The sequence below is a fragment of the Perna viridis genome, chromosome 3 (assembly GCF_037379345.1).
Source record: "Perna viridis isolate PV_CMFRI_1.1 ecotype Kerala chromosome 3, ASM3737934v1, whole genome shotgun sequence".
In the NCBI taxonomy this organism is placed as follows: Eukaryota; Metazoa; Mollusca; class Bivalvia; order Mytilida; family Mytilidae; genus Perna; species Perna viridis.
Genome location: NC_142447.1, coordinates 28,602,234 through 28,615,572, shown reverse-complemented (window position 1 = coordinate 28,615,572; position 13,339 = coordinate 28,602,234).

Here is a 13,339-nt window from a genome sequence, read left to right as displayed (position 1 = left end):
ACATGTATGAATGGTCTTTTTTTTATTTGAAAGATTACCTTTTCTATGTTGCAGTACAAAAGCAGTAGCTTTTATTTCTACTGTAAACAGTGGGTTACTTGTCATATGTTGTAAGCGACCAGATTTTCATTTATTTTTAGGTTCCTCTATTTAAAAAAATATAATGATCATTACGTATATTAAGCAACACGTCGTTTCAGTTGTAAACTTTTTTAAAAACCGTTAAAAGTTTTAGTTAAATATTTTATCACACTGAAGTGTTCTTATCATCTTCATGGCATGAACACACATAACTTTGACGGAATTTGCACTTCTGTTGTGGTTATAAGGGATTTCATTCACAAATCAAGTCTAAACTTAGTCACTTACAAAATGAGTGGTTATGTAAAAGTCTAATCTTCGAACTGCCTTTGACGACATTTCTGTACTCTTTTGACAAAACGACACATGTTGCAATATTTGTGAAACCAAGAAAGAAAATTTGGAAAATATTTGCTTCAACAAAATTTGATGCTTTGGATGCTAATATTAAAATTGTTCATTTCCGTTATTATTTTCAAAATTATATGCATATGAATTTTATATTTCCTACAATTGAATGAAAGTGGTTCATTTCTTTTGTTGACGAATATATTTTCTATATTTTGACCATATGCTTAATGGAAAAAAAGCTTTGCTTTGCCGATTTACTGTTTGTTTTTTTTTTCTGAAATTTTATAACATATCTTTGAACAAGCTTTTTAGACAATAAAGTGTAAGCATAGTGAGCGGAAACAAAAAGCAGATAAAAACAAAAAGGTTGACATAGTAATTATGTTATACTTTCCTTGAAAAATAAAAATATGATAATAACTATTCGACACGATTAAATATACAAATTAATCAAAATACCTGTTTTGTATCGTTAATACAAATTACTGTCGACAAATACGATTTCACTCTTACTTGTTAATGATAGATCAACACTGAAACAGGGTTAAGTAAATTGACCTTGACATATAAGTTTGACGGTTCGGTATTTTACTTAGAATTCAATTTGACGGATATTGTATTTGTAGTTTTATTCGATACATTTAGTATGCTATTATAGATTTGATACATGCCCTGATTTTTATTAAAATTTAAAATATGCACTAACAAACTGATGGTTCTATGAATAAAACGCCTTGGATTATAATAGGATAATACAAGTCGATGTCACCGGCATATTTAAAAACTCATTGAAAAGTTATTTTCGTAATGCGGAAAAAAGTGATATATTTAAGAATTATTTTTTTGTACACGATAGAACATCACGGGGTTGGATTTGGCTCTATTTCGACACTTTCGGTTTCGAGTACTTTAGATCTTTCTATATATTTGAGATGTAGGCTGATGATGAGAGGTAACTCATTGAAACGTGTATACAGCATATCGACATATGTTATATATATGATTGGTATTTTTGTATTTAGAAGTACGTTTGCCATCTTCAAAAAGTCGCCTTACAGAAATTTTAATATTCATTTCTTTTACTTTGTGCTAGAATGTTATAACATAAGCTTAAATGCTTTAATAAGGATGTAATAGCTATGATTTATTAGATATTTGTGAAAACATTTCAAATTGCAACCAGAGGTTTAGGTGGATCTATAGATATATATGAGAAGTAATGAACAAAACTGCTCTGTCACATATTGTTCCTTTTGATTAATTGCACAATTGTAAAACCAACCTGTTCGGCTCATTATAGTTGGTTCCTTTTTTATAGACAAATAAGTCAAATATGTTGGATTCAACCAAAAGTTTAGTGTTCCTCCATTGATTCCCGTTGAATAAAGCAAAACGATTAAAAAGTACTCCACACAGGCAGGATTTCATTATTTTATATATTTTCTTCAGCAATTAAATAAAGAAATATGGCATTGGTTTGATAACGCTTATACCAAACATTTTCTAAATTCAGTTCCGATTGTACCAGTCCTAATATTATACGAGTTCTGGGCCTTAAATTTGACGTCATTCAAAAATGTGACTGATACCAACTAAAACATGGGTGAAGATGATTCAAAGACAACATCATTGTATAGTTCATTCATTATCATTGGATTTGCGAACTTAAAAAATGACAGGATTTAAATGTACGATACGGTAAAACTTCCATAATTAAATAAAATCACGGAAAGTAAACTGTAGACATACTTTCTAACAATGCACATGCGTGAACAAATATAGTCTTTGCGCATGAAACATGTTTATACATTAGGTACCTTCTGCATCTCGAAAAGTTGCATTCTCGGTCAAATATATACGTATTTTCTTTGGTCTTTTTTCAACGTTGGAGTATTTTTGTTATAATGTTAATTTGTGTCTCACTGATATATGTTTTAATGTTGACCAGAGGAATGTTGACGAATGGCAAATCTATTGATGCTGAAATGACATCTGGTAAGGCGCATGTATCGTATTGGTTTTCTTTCTGATGATGATTTGAAATCTTGTGGCAATGCTTAAAATTGTGTACAGATACTTCATGTATGTCATATTCTTATAATGTCTCAGACTACCTACGTACGAAATACCAAATCTCAAACAAATTATTTTTGCCAATTACCTGCCTTTGTGTGTTCCCATCGTAATGACAGATGTAAACATTACATGTAATTTTAAATGTAGGAAATTTAAGGCGATTTTGTATTAACCTTAAACGAATTTGTAAAGTTCTGTCCCCTCTGAATGTTACCGATCTTAATCTCAAGATTAAAATACTTGAAAAAAAGACAGATATTGTCATAGGTTACAAATATCGGCATTAAATACAGAAACGTCATCAGTGGGGTAATTCAAATACGTCAAAAACACAAAGCATAGCCTAAAACGTAAACTCATGAAACACAGATGATCTACATACACATGTATCGAACCAAATAAAAAAGATTATATATAAAAATTGAAGATAAGGTAAACAAGACGTCACAAGAAACGGGGGTGACATCAGGTGCTCCGGAAAGTGTAAGCATGTCCTGCTTTGCGAGCGATACCCGCCATATTACAAGTAAGTATAATCCGGTAATAATCCAGCAACAATAGTGCAGTTCAAAGACTATCGACATTAGGGTCGAAATCATTTTTAACTTAGAATTTTTAACTTAGTTTCATGATGTAAGCGAAGTGATTTTGGAAATAGGTGACAAATATCCGAAAGTGAAAAAAAATTAATGGTAACGAAAAATCCCCATATAAGATATCAATTATCAAATGTTTTTGAATTTTTAAAATTTGATCTTGAACTTGATATCTCAAGGCAAAAAAATCACGTGATAAAAATTAAGGTTTTTAAAAAAAAGAAAGAAAATTTTAAGATTATATATTTGTAGGCGTTAAAGTTTTTGGTAAGGCTGCTAACAGAATTGTTGATCATCTATTGGCAGGGAGAACAAAGTGGAATTAAGAAGGCTGCAAAGGTATTTGAGAAGTTTCGGGCTTACAATGTAATTCTTGAAAACAAACAAATTGTTATAGGTCTTTGATTATTCATCTATAAGTGTATTTCGCTTGTGTGTGATGTATTACGGAGGTTGTAAGATAAAACTTAATTATCATAGTATTGTTGCAGGTAATATACAAGCAAGTTACTTTAGATTAAAAGGCATATTGTGCATCAAGAATTCAAATCAAAGAATCAGAGAAGTCCTGATATTTGCAACATGTTTTTATTCACGTTAAACCAACTCATTTTCGTCGATACTTATTTTTGTTGCGTTTCAGGATATCAAAACACTCACTAAAACATGTTATTCAGAAATAAGGAACTTATTTGCAGCGACTTATTTTTCGCGATTGGTACTTATTTTCTCCTCTGCAGACCTATAACCGCTCCCTGATTTACTACGTATCAATCTGCTAGTTGATAGACTCGAGTCTGACATGCAGGATGTGAAAAAAAGATTCACAGAGCATGTGCACTACTTATTTCAAATCCGGGAATATATTTTTGGTGTACTGCGTTTAGCGCTAAGTTAAGCAGAGGTGTTAAGCTTTGGAAATAAATAGGTTTACAGTACACTTACATATTTACTTAATGCAAACTTTAAAAGCGTATATATCTGATCGGTCAACAAAGTATTTTCGTCATTACAACGATGGATCTTTGTACTTTTTGCAGTAATACTTTAATTTGTAGCATACATATATAATCTCATAGAATTATACAACATAAGGGAAACAAAACCAATATAATCGGTGTGAATACTCAATTAACTTCTAATATTATGCCTAATAAAATTGAACTAATCTTATCATGCATTACATGCTGTCGAAAAGGCATAACAATACTACAATAGTTCTGAAGTAGAAGGAGTAGTATGATATAAAAAAAAAAAACATAAGTTAAGCCAAATCAAAATTGAAATATAAAATGGAGGTAATGTTCACTTCGTTTGCTTTGTTTGTATGTTTACACATGACTTGTTTCTTTGTCTGTGACATTCTATTTCACATATCTACTATTCACCAATGTTTCTAGTCACTGAGATACTATTCTTCTGTTAGTTCCTCTTTATTGTTTACCATTTTTATGTAATTGCTTTCTACTTATGATGTAATTGTCATTTTGAAAGAACTCAAGTTACAAAATAAATGTATTACTGCTGATAATTTATGCTGTTCTGATCACATCGTGTGGTTCTGGTTATACATTTATATACATGTACAATAGTAATTAATGATATCAAAATAATTCAAAATAATGGAATATATAATCGAATAAAAGTTTGATTTTAAATCAATGATGTGCAAACAAAACATAAAATAACAAATACTGATTTTGGACATGCTTTGATCATATTAATTAAACAATGATCTTTATTCAATTAAAGAAAAACGTGTTTTCATCATGTTTAAATAAAATACCAGGGCCAAAATCAAAATGAATAGGCAAAAAAGGCTATCAAAATTTCAAGGTTTGGCAAATAATATTTTCTTTCTGGCCTACTAGGACAAAAATGAGGTTACATTATTGGGACATGCCAGATCAGGCTGAAAACAGTCTATGGTTATGAGCATGTCAATCAATGCGATAATATTGAAAAGTTATACGATTTATACATCTACTTATTGATGATTTTTAAAACGTACGTTTTGTTTGTTTTTTATCTTTATATTTACAATTACCACATTTAAAGTATAAGATTATAACTATTGATCAACATAAAACTATGAATTGGCCCGCGAGAAATTACCTTACTTGTCTGAATTGTATATTAGAAAGTTACTGTATTCACTTCTCGTTTGTCTTCCAGTATTTTCTGGAGAGTCAATTAATTTTATATATCAAATTTCATAAACCAATTAAAAGTCCTGGTCAGGACATGTGGCCATTCCCCCCGAGTCAGACAAACAGAAATATGAATTTTATTGAAATAACACTTCTATTCGCAAAGGTCGTTCAATGAAATATCTGAATTGGTCTACTATTCAAAATTATCCACTATGAAATATCATAATTTGTTACAGATTTGGAAAAAAAAATGGGTTCATATTAAAATATAGAGATGTTTTATCCATTCGAAAGCAAATGGTGTCATTCCCAGTAATAATTTAGGAACTCATATTGCTAGTGGTTATGGTATTGTGTGTTGTCTTTCCATATCTTCAATTCTAGTATGCAATTGTATTTGATTGTGTTGCCTTTATTGTGTATGTGGATCGTTTTTGTTTCCTATCTATTGTCATATCTTTGGATTGTGAAATGATTTCAATTGATGAACTGAATTGTCTTTCTGTTTTGATGTTTCGTTATTTTGCTTTGAAACAAAAAGTGGAAATAGTATAATAGTAACTGATCTTTAAACCATTTTTACTTTTTCCTTCTATACATACATCTTAACTGAGGTTATTGTGTTTAATAAATGAAGTTACCAGGCCATCTGACAGTGGGGAGTTGGATAGAATACTCTAACTGGTATCTATACGATCTCTCCTGACGATACAGATGGTTTTGATGTCCTTTGCGAAATGGATGTAGATGGTGGTGGATGGACCGTAAGTCTGTTATGTTGAAATGATAATAAAAACGGAAAACTAAATGCAACAAAAATAAGGTATATTTACATGAATCGATTTTCGTACAAAGCAATAATGACTTTTCACAATCCCTAAAATATCCTGTGTATATTTTTGCTACTGCCGACAGTACATGTTGTTAGTTTTTTAACTTTCCACAAAAGTGCAGTTTGGAAGATTTAGAATTTTTAACATCAATCATAGTAAGTAATCGTACCAATACCGAGGTACAAACGAGTGAAAACAACACAGTGAACAACGAAATGACATCATCTGAACACAGAGAAAACTTTGAAATATACACAGACATACGTATCGCACTAACTCTTTTGAAACTAGGCTACATAAAAGTTATCGGAAAAGTTGAGGGATAATTAATATGACAAAAGAAAGTCTATTTGACTGCTGGACCCTGATACTGACATTACATATTGTTATTTAGGTCATGCTAGTTATCATAGACCATTCAAAATATTTATGAGCTACAACATGTAAGTAGTTTTTCCTTAAGTCGCCTAATCCTTTCTGGAATGCAAGTGTAATGATCGCAACATTTAAAAAGCGTATGAGTTGGGAGACCAAAACTCAATACAGTGGAGCACATGGACCGTTACTTCATGTATGTAAAATGTTTAGTACATTGTGGGGTAATAGCAATATAATTGTAGACTGATTGAGAATTTATAATTTGAGAATGTAAATTTGTATATATCTAAATTCAGAGATTAATATGCTGAAGTCATTTTTTTTCAATGTCGTATCAGAAAAGTGATACATAAATTTTTATCAGCAGGTACAGAGAGAAGTAACAATTTCATAAATGTCATAAGAGTTTTGAGAACAACATAGACATGATCATCAGTATTTACTATATTATAGTCTTTTGTTTGAATATTTGTTTTCCAAAAGACACTGTTAGTAAAAAATGGAAATATACTGTTGTTGACAGCAGAAACGTAATTTTAGACATTGCTCCGAATCATTACTCAATTTCTCCTAAAATAATGAGTAATGATTGCTTTTGTGAATAAGTCTTCATGCTGATTTCCCGTTTTAATGTTATTTAATCACCACCGATATATTTACGCCTCAATGGCAGAGGGGGTTTAGTGCGTTGTAAAACCTAGATTTAAACCACCATTTCATTCGAAATGCCTATACTAAGTCAGGACTATTGCGGTAACAGCTGCTCCGGTGATGCAATATCTTTTTTATCAGATTTGTTTTGGACTTGACTTGATTACGGATCCGATAAGTGTTCGGTGATTTTGTTGTCCCTTTTTTAATCTTTGAGTTTCCCCGATATAAAATTATTATTTAATAATATTATTCTAAAGTGTTTTTAAAATGTTCTTTTTGTTACATTTTGTGAGTTTGCGTGTGTTTACCTTTTTTTACTGATTATGTTTTCTTTATTATTATTAAAACAATCACTCTCTCTGTTTTCTTTCATGAATCTTAGTTATCACAATACTGCAATCTGCAATACTTATCATTAAAAAAACTGATAACCAACTTCCATACTCCCAGGTGTTCCAACGCAGAAATAAATGGATTGGTGAATATGTATAGGAACTGGGCGGTATATAAACAAGAATTTGGTTCATTGTACGGAGAATTTTGATTAGCTGAGTCGATGCAGACAATATGTCATTCGGAGCGAACATCGAGTTTTCATCGTGGAACGTTGGAGTAACAACACGAAAATGTACGCTGATTAAGAACATATAATTTAAAAGTGTCAGAACATATTTACAAAGTACAGTACAGCTGCAATATTTTAAAATTATTGGAACGAATGATAAACTTTGGCGGGGAAACGTTGGGAACTTAATATTTAACCGTAGACATTTTTTCTAGTATTACTTAATAAGTTATATCTTAACATTTCAGCAACTTAACAAACAAATCAATGTGTCTGTCATTATAATTTTCAAAGGATATGAAGTGAGACGTTTTAGAATTTCATTTCATTTTTTTACAAAAGGCAAAAGGTCACAATATGTGCCCTATACTAAATAAAATGTTCGTAAACAGAGACAACCTTGATCTGTTGAAAAAGTTACCGCTTGGTGAGTCATTTTAAACCACGAAAGTCAATACAAAACGTTGTCAAAAACATTTTTTGTAACTTGTGGAATTACCTTCTTAGTAAATAAAGATAAATGTCCAAACAAAAAAATAAACTTGCAAATACTGTTTTATGTCCTGGCATCTGTATTCAAAATTAGGCAAATAACACTATGAAACAAGTACCCACACGTAAGTTGAAATACACTCCCAGAACAAGTTGAATTAGAAATGGGATCCTAAGGAAAGTATTAGATGGAAAAAGCTACGTATTTTAATACATTTCTATTCCTTGACTGTATTATTTCTGGTCAGTAAATTCCATTTACATTTATTTTCCTAATATTCACTTGTTGCTGAAACTATCCTCAATCAGAATCTGTCATTTGTTAGTTTAAAAAAAATTGTAATTGAAGGCAGATGGAAATTTGCCCTTAATTTCAAAAAAGAATACTGTAAAATACTATATATATGCTGGATGCTTTATTATCTTGTGAAAATGACGATTTTAGAGATTTTCAGCCCTAATATCCTTCCTTTGACATTTGATGATCTAAGCTAATTAAAAAGCATTTGTTTGAAAATGTTCACGCTGCCTACAGATAAAGCATGTTTTATTTATGATTACTGATTCTGTCCACCTATCAATATCACATAAAAACTAGTAACACTTCAAAATCATATTTCGCTCTAAGAAAATGTACACATGTAATGCCATTGGTTAATGTTTCTGCTTATTCGAAAATGGTTCCTTATTGATATTTTAAGTAACAACAATCTCAACTAAATTACCTCTCAAGGGACCTACATGCTTAGAATTGAACTGGAAGATTTTGACAAAAAACCATGAATATGCCAGGTGTGCCAAATTCTTTGTTGGACCCGTAAAAAGTGGTTATAAAGCTGCAGCCTAGGCAATAAATCGACGTTGACACGGTGGTCACCATACAAGTTCTTGTGAGGTATCAACTTCCCACTTATACAATATACCATCCGACTATTCCTAGTAATATCTTATAATGAAATAATGTTTCGATTTAAGTCGATTCGTAGGTATGATATTATACACTATTTGGTCATTTGTATACACACACACACACACACACACACACACACACACACATATATATATATATATATATATATATATATATATATATATATATATATATATATAAACACAATAAGGTATAATCACTATTAACTTAACTGCTAAAGATGGAAGGTTCAATTGTGGTACGGTAAGCGTAAAATAAACTCCCATGTTTGATTGTTTTTTTCTGTTGCAATTTTAGTCTATCCATGAAGTTTGACTTCTAGAAGAATAGCAAAATAATGTAGTACAAGTACTAAAATAAATTCTAATTTGATAATAACATATCAATCCAACAAAATCAATATTTTATGACATCGATTACTCCTTCAATGTATTATTTTTTGAATATTTTCTACTGGCGACAATGTATTGATATTTGTTTTCTGAGTTTTTTTCTCCGTAGAAAGGAAAATATATATATAACAAATGATTAATATACTATTTCAATTAATTGATTTTTTATTAACCAAATTTGTCAAAGATTTAAATCGAAATTTTATAACGATATCTGGTTTTTCTTCTTCTACAAGAGAATGTAAGTATTTTATAGCAGTCCACCTAAGAATCATGCATTTGTCACTGAAAGTGATTTATTGATGTCAGATATTTTATCCAATTTGACTTTAAATTAGTTGTATATATAAGAAAAACAATGAATAAAATGAGAAAATGAAAAATGTTTTCATCGTTACCATAGCAACAACCACTGCTTATCAACCACCAATGTAGGGCCTAATAATCACAAAAATGTCACAATTAGAATGTATTTAATATATATCTAATGGTGGAAATTTACCAAACTAAATAATTATATTAATGAAGTGTGTCTTATGGAAAAGAGTAATCAAGTGAACCAACGTTATAGCGGTAATCAAAAGAATTTAATCCAGGGACAAAGATCAGACATGGAAAACAGACACCCACAACAAAGACCATAAAGTAACTAAAATCATACATATAAAGTAACAAAAGTAAATGAGCAACTCGGACTCCACCAAAAACTGGAAGCATGGACCAGGTGCACCGATAGGGTAAGCGTCCTCTGCTCTTCTAGAAACACCCGCCGAGTGTTTACAATAAAGTACAAAGCAATCTGATTGGTTGAGAACTGGTTACCAAAGCAACCAAAATTCTTAATTTTTGACAATTTGAAATATACAAAAATAGCCTATGTTCAGACCCGTTTTGCTAACAAGAGCAAGAAGATATTATCCAAATGTATGCTGATGTGTAGTAGATGCTCTCCACTGAATTATATCAAAAATAAACATATGTAGCATATCTTTTTACATTTTTTACTCATTTGGACTATAAATCGCCCCCATAAAGATTTTTCTTCTTCTTAACGCTTTTCATACAAACTTTGTCCAGACCATAACTTTTTCGTCTTTTGACCTAGACTTCTAATATTTGGTATGTTGGTATATCCTCTCGGGGCAGAGTGTCACGTACCAGAGTGGGTGACCTTTGACCTTAACATTTAACATTAAGGACAAATAACATACAAATTTTGGCAAAATATGATACACAATTTTGTCTGTGCCATTACCTTTTGGTCTGTTTACTTAGATATCTGACCTGTTTGACATTAATGTAAATCACATCAAGTTAGAGTGTAATGTTCTAGATTGGATGACTTTTGATCTTTGCCTTTGACTCCAAGGTCAAATGACATTCAAAATTTTGGCCAAATATCATACAAAATTTTGTCCGGGCTATACTTTTCTTTTGTCTTTTTACTTAGACATCTAATATTTGGTATGGGGTTATGTTTTCTCAAGGTGAGGCGCCTCGTACTAGTTGGTTGACATTTGAACTTGACCTTTGACCTCATGGTCAAATAACATATCAACTTTTGACTTGATGAGTGTTAATGAGGACAGATGTCATATGACTGATTCTAAATTGTTTTTATTAATATCTGTATTTTGAGAGAATTCAATCAGACCCAAGAATAACATTTCTTGTCTTTGTTGATCAACTCTTGACATTATATCCCATTCCATTTTTTAACTCCTGTTTTACTGAAATGCACATCTTCTTATCAAAATGTCCCAGGATTACATTCTTTTGATTTCCGCTAGAATCTTGGTTCCCATGATTACTCTTGTAAACATGAGCATGTAGGTTCTTGTTTACAGAATATTTCAAAATGTTTTATAATTTTGTTGTTCAAACATAATGTCACAATACTGTGACTTCCTCGACATGGAATTTTGTGCCAGAAATTTATATAAGAACAATTGGAAAATCAACATTATTTTTTTTTTAATTTATTATAGAAACATTATAAATGGATGAATGGATAACTAGAGGCCTAAGAGAGACTGAATCGTTCACCTGGTTTACCATTTGCTTATTAGAAAATGGCTATGAGACAGGCTTAAAATTAACTGAATAGTCAAATGCAGGAAATGCTTTTAATAGCATTTTATGACCTGAACCAGAAGTTTACTGAATGCAAGTTTTTGAATTATTTCGAAAACAACTCTTCTGACCCCTATGTTCTATTTTTAGTATAGGCAGCCATATACATTTTAATGGATTAAAAAAACACAAGTCATTTCGTGCACAATACACTAAAGAATTAATATGCTTTATTTCCATTAACTGATCTTAAATTGTTTTAGAGAAGATTTTCAAAATTGCACATGTACATGTGGAAAAATTAAGAATTGTTTCAGGAGCCATAACTCCTACATTAGTAGAGGAATCGTTTAGAAAATGTCGGTATTGGTCAATCTTAAAAACTAGGAAACTGCACCTTTTGACTGTCACAAATTGTCATTATTAAGGATTTCACTTTTCATTTATTCGGTAGCCTTTTTGATGTACTAATATTCATACTTGCCATTGAGCACATTATGATAGGGAAAACATAACTTACTGGCTTTTATTATCCTTTGTATATTGCTAGGTTGGATATCTTAAATGAATCTACATTGTTTTATTCATTTCTTGGCAGGCATGCATCGCATTGAAATGTTCATACATATTACTATTAAGCCTATCATGATGCTGACCAATTTAATCGAATGGAAAAAAGGGGGCTTTGATTGACATTTCTCAATAACTCTGTGTACGTATTTTAAACAAAACTTTCCACACAAAATGAAATGTATTTAATTGATCAATAATTAATACATTTAGGATACGTATAGTTAGACTTTTTTTTTTAATGTATAGGTGACGTAATGAAAAAGCATAATGGTAAGGGCTTTTCAACGAAAGACAAAGATCATGACCAATCAAGCACTTGGCATTGCTCTATGTTATTTAAAGGCGGTTGGTGGTATGCAAGTTGTCACAGTAGTTATCTGAATGGGTTGTTTCTGAAGAGATTTCATACTTGTCATGCTGACGGCGTAATTTAGTTTCACTGGTATCAATAACTACTACTTGAAACATCGAATGTTGATCAAGAGAACTAAACTGTTTTTACATACTTTATAAATATAAATTTTATATTTTATTTAATGTTTATTAACTTTATTTCTTTCCCCCCTTTTTGTAACAAGAAACATTTCACTTTTATTGGCATAAAATATTGATAATCTCAGTTGATGTTAGATATTGAAAGAGAAATAATGATAAATATAATAATAAGTATTAGTAATAGTAATAATAGAAAAAAAATTATTGGTCTTCTTATATTTCTAATGACATACTACAACTGGTTGGTATTTGACAAGTTATTAGTGATTCAACTTCCGGTCTGGTTGGTATTTGACAAGTAATTAGTGATTCAACTTCCGGTCTGGTTGGTATTTGACAAGTTATTAGTGATTCAACAAGATTCAAACTGAAGCAAGAAAATTGTGTTATATCCAATCAAATGGACACAGTATGTACACAACTTGTTAAAATCATATTATATTAGCTAAAAATTACAAGTCATGTTGCAAGTCTAAGTGTCTAAATAGCATTCTCAGCAACCAAGATTCTGAAATTTAAAAGAATATCAATCAGAAATCAAATCCAGCCATTGGAAATAGATACGCTAAACAAAGAACATAAATTAATCCAAAAAATACATACAAAGTATAAAAAGTAAATGAGCAAAATGGACTCCACTAAAAACTTGGAGCATTGACCAGGTGCACAGGTGGGGTAAAAGTGCTCTGCTTTGCT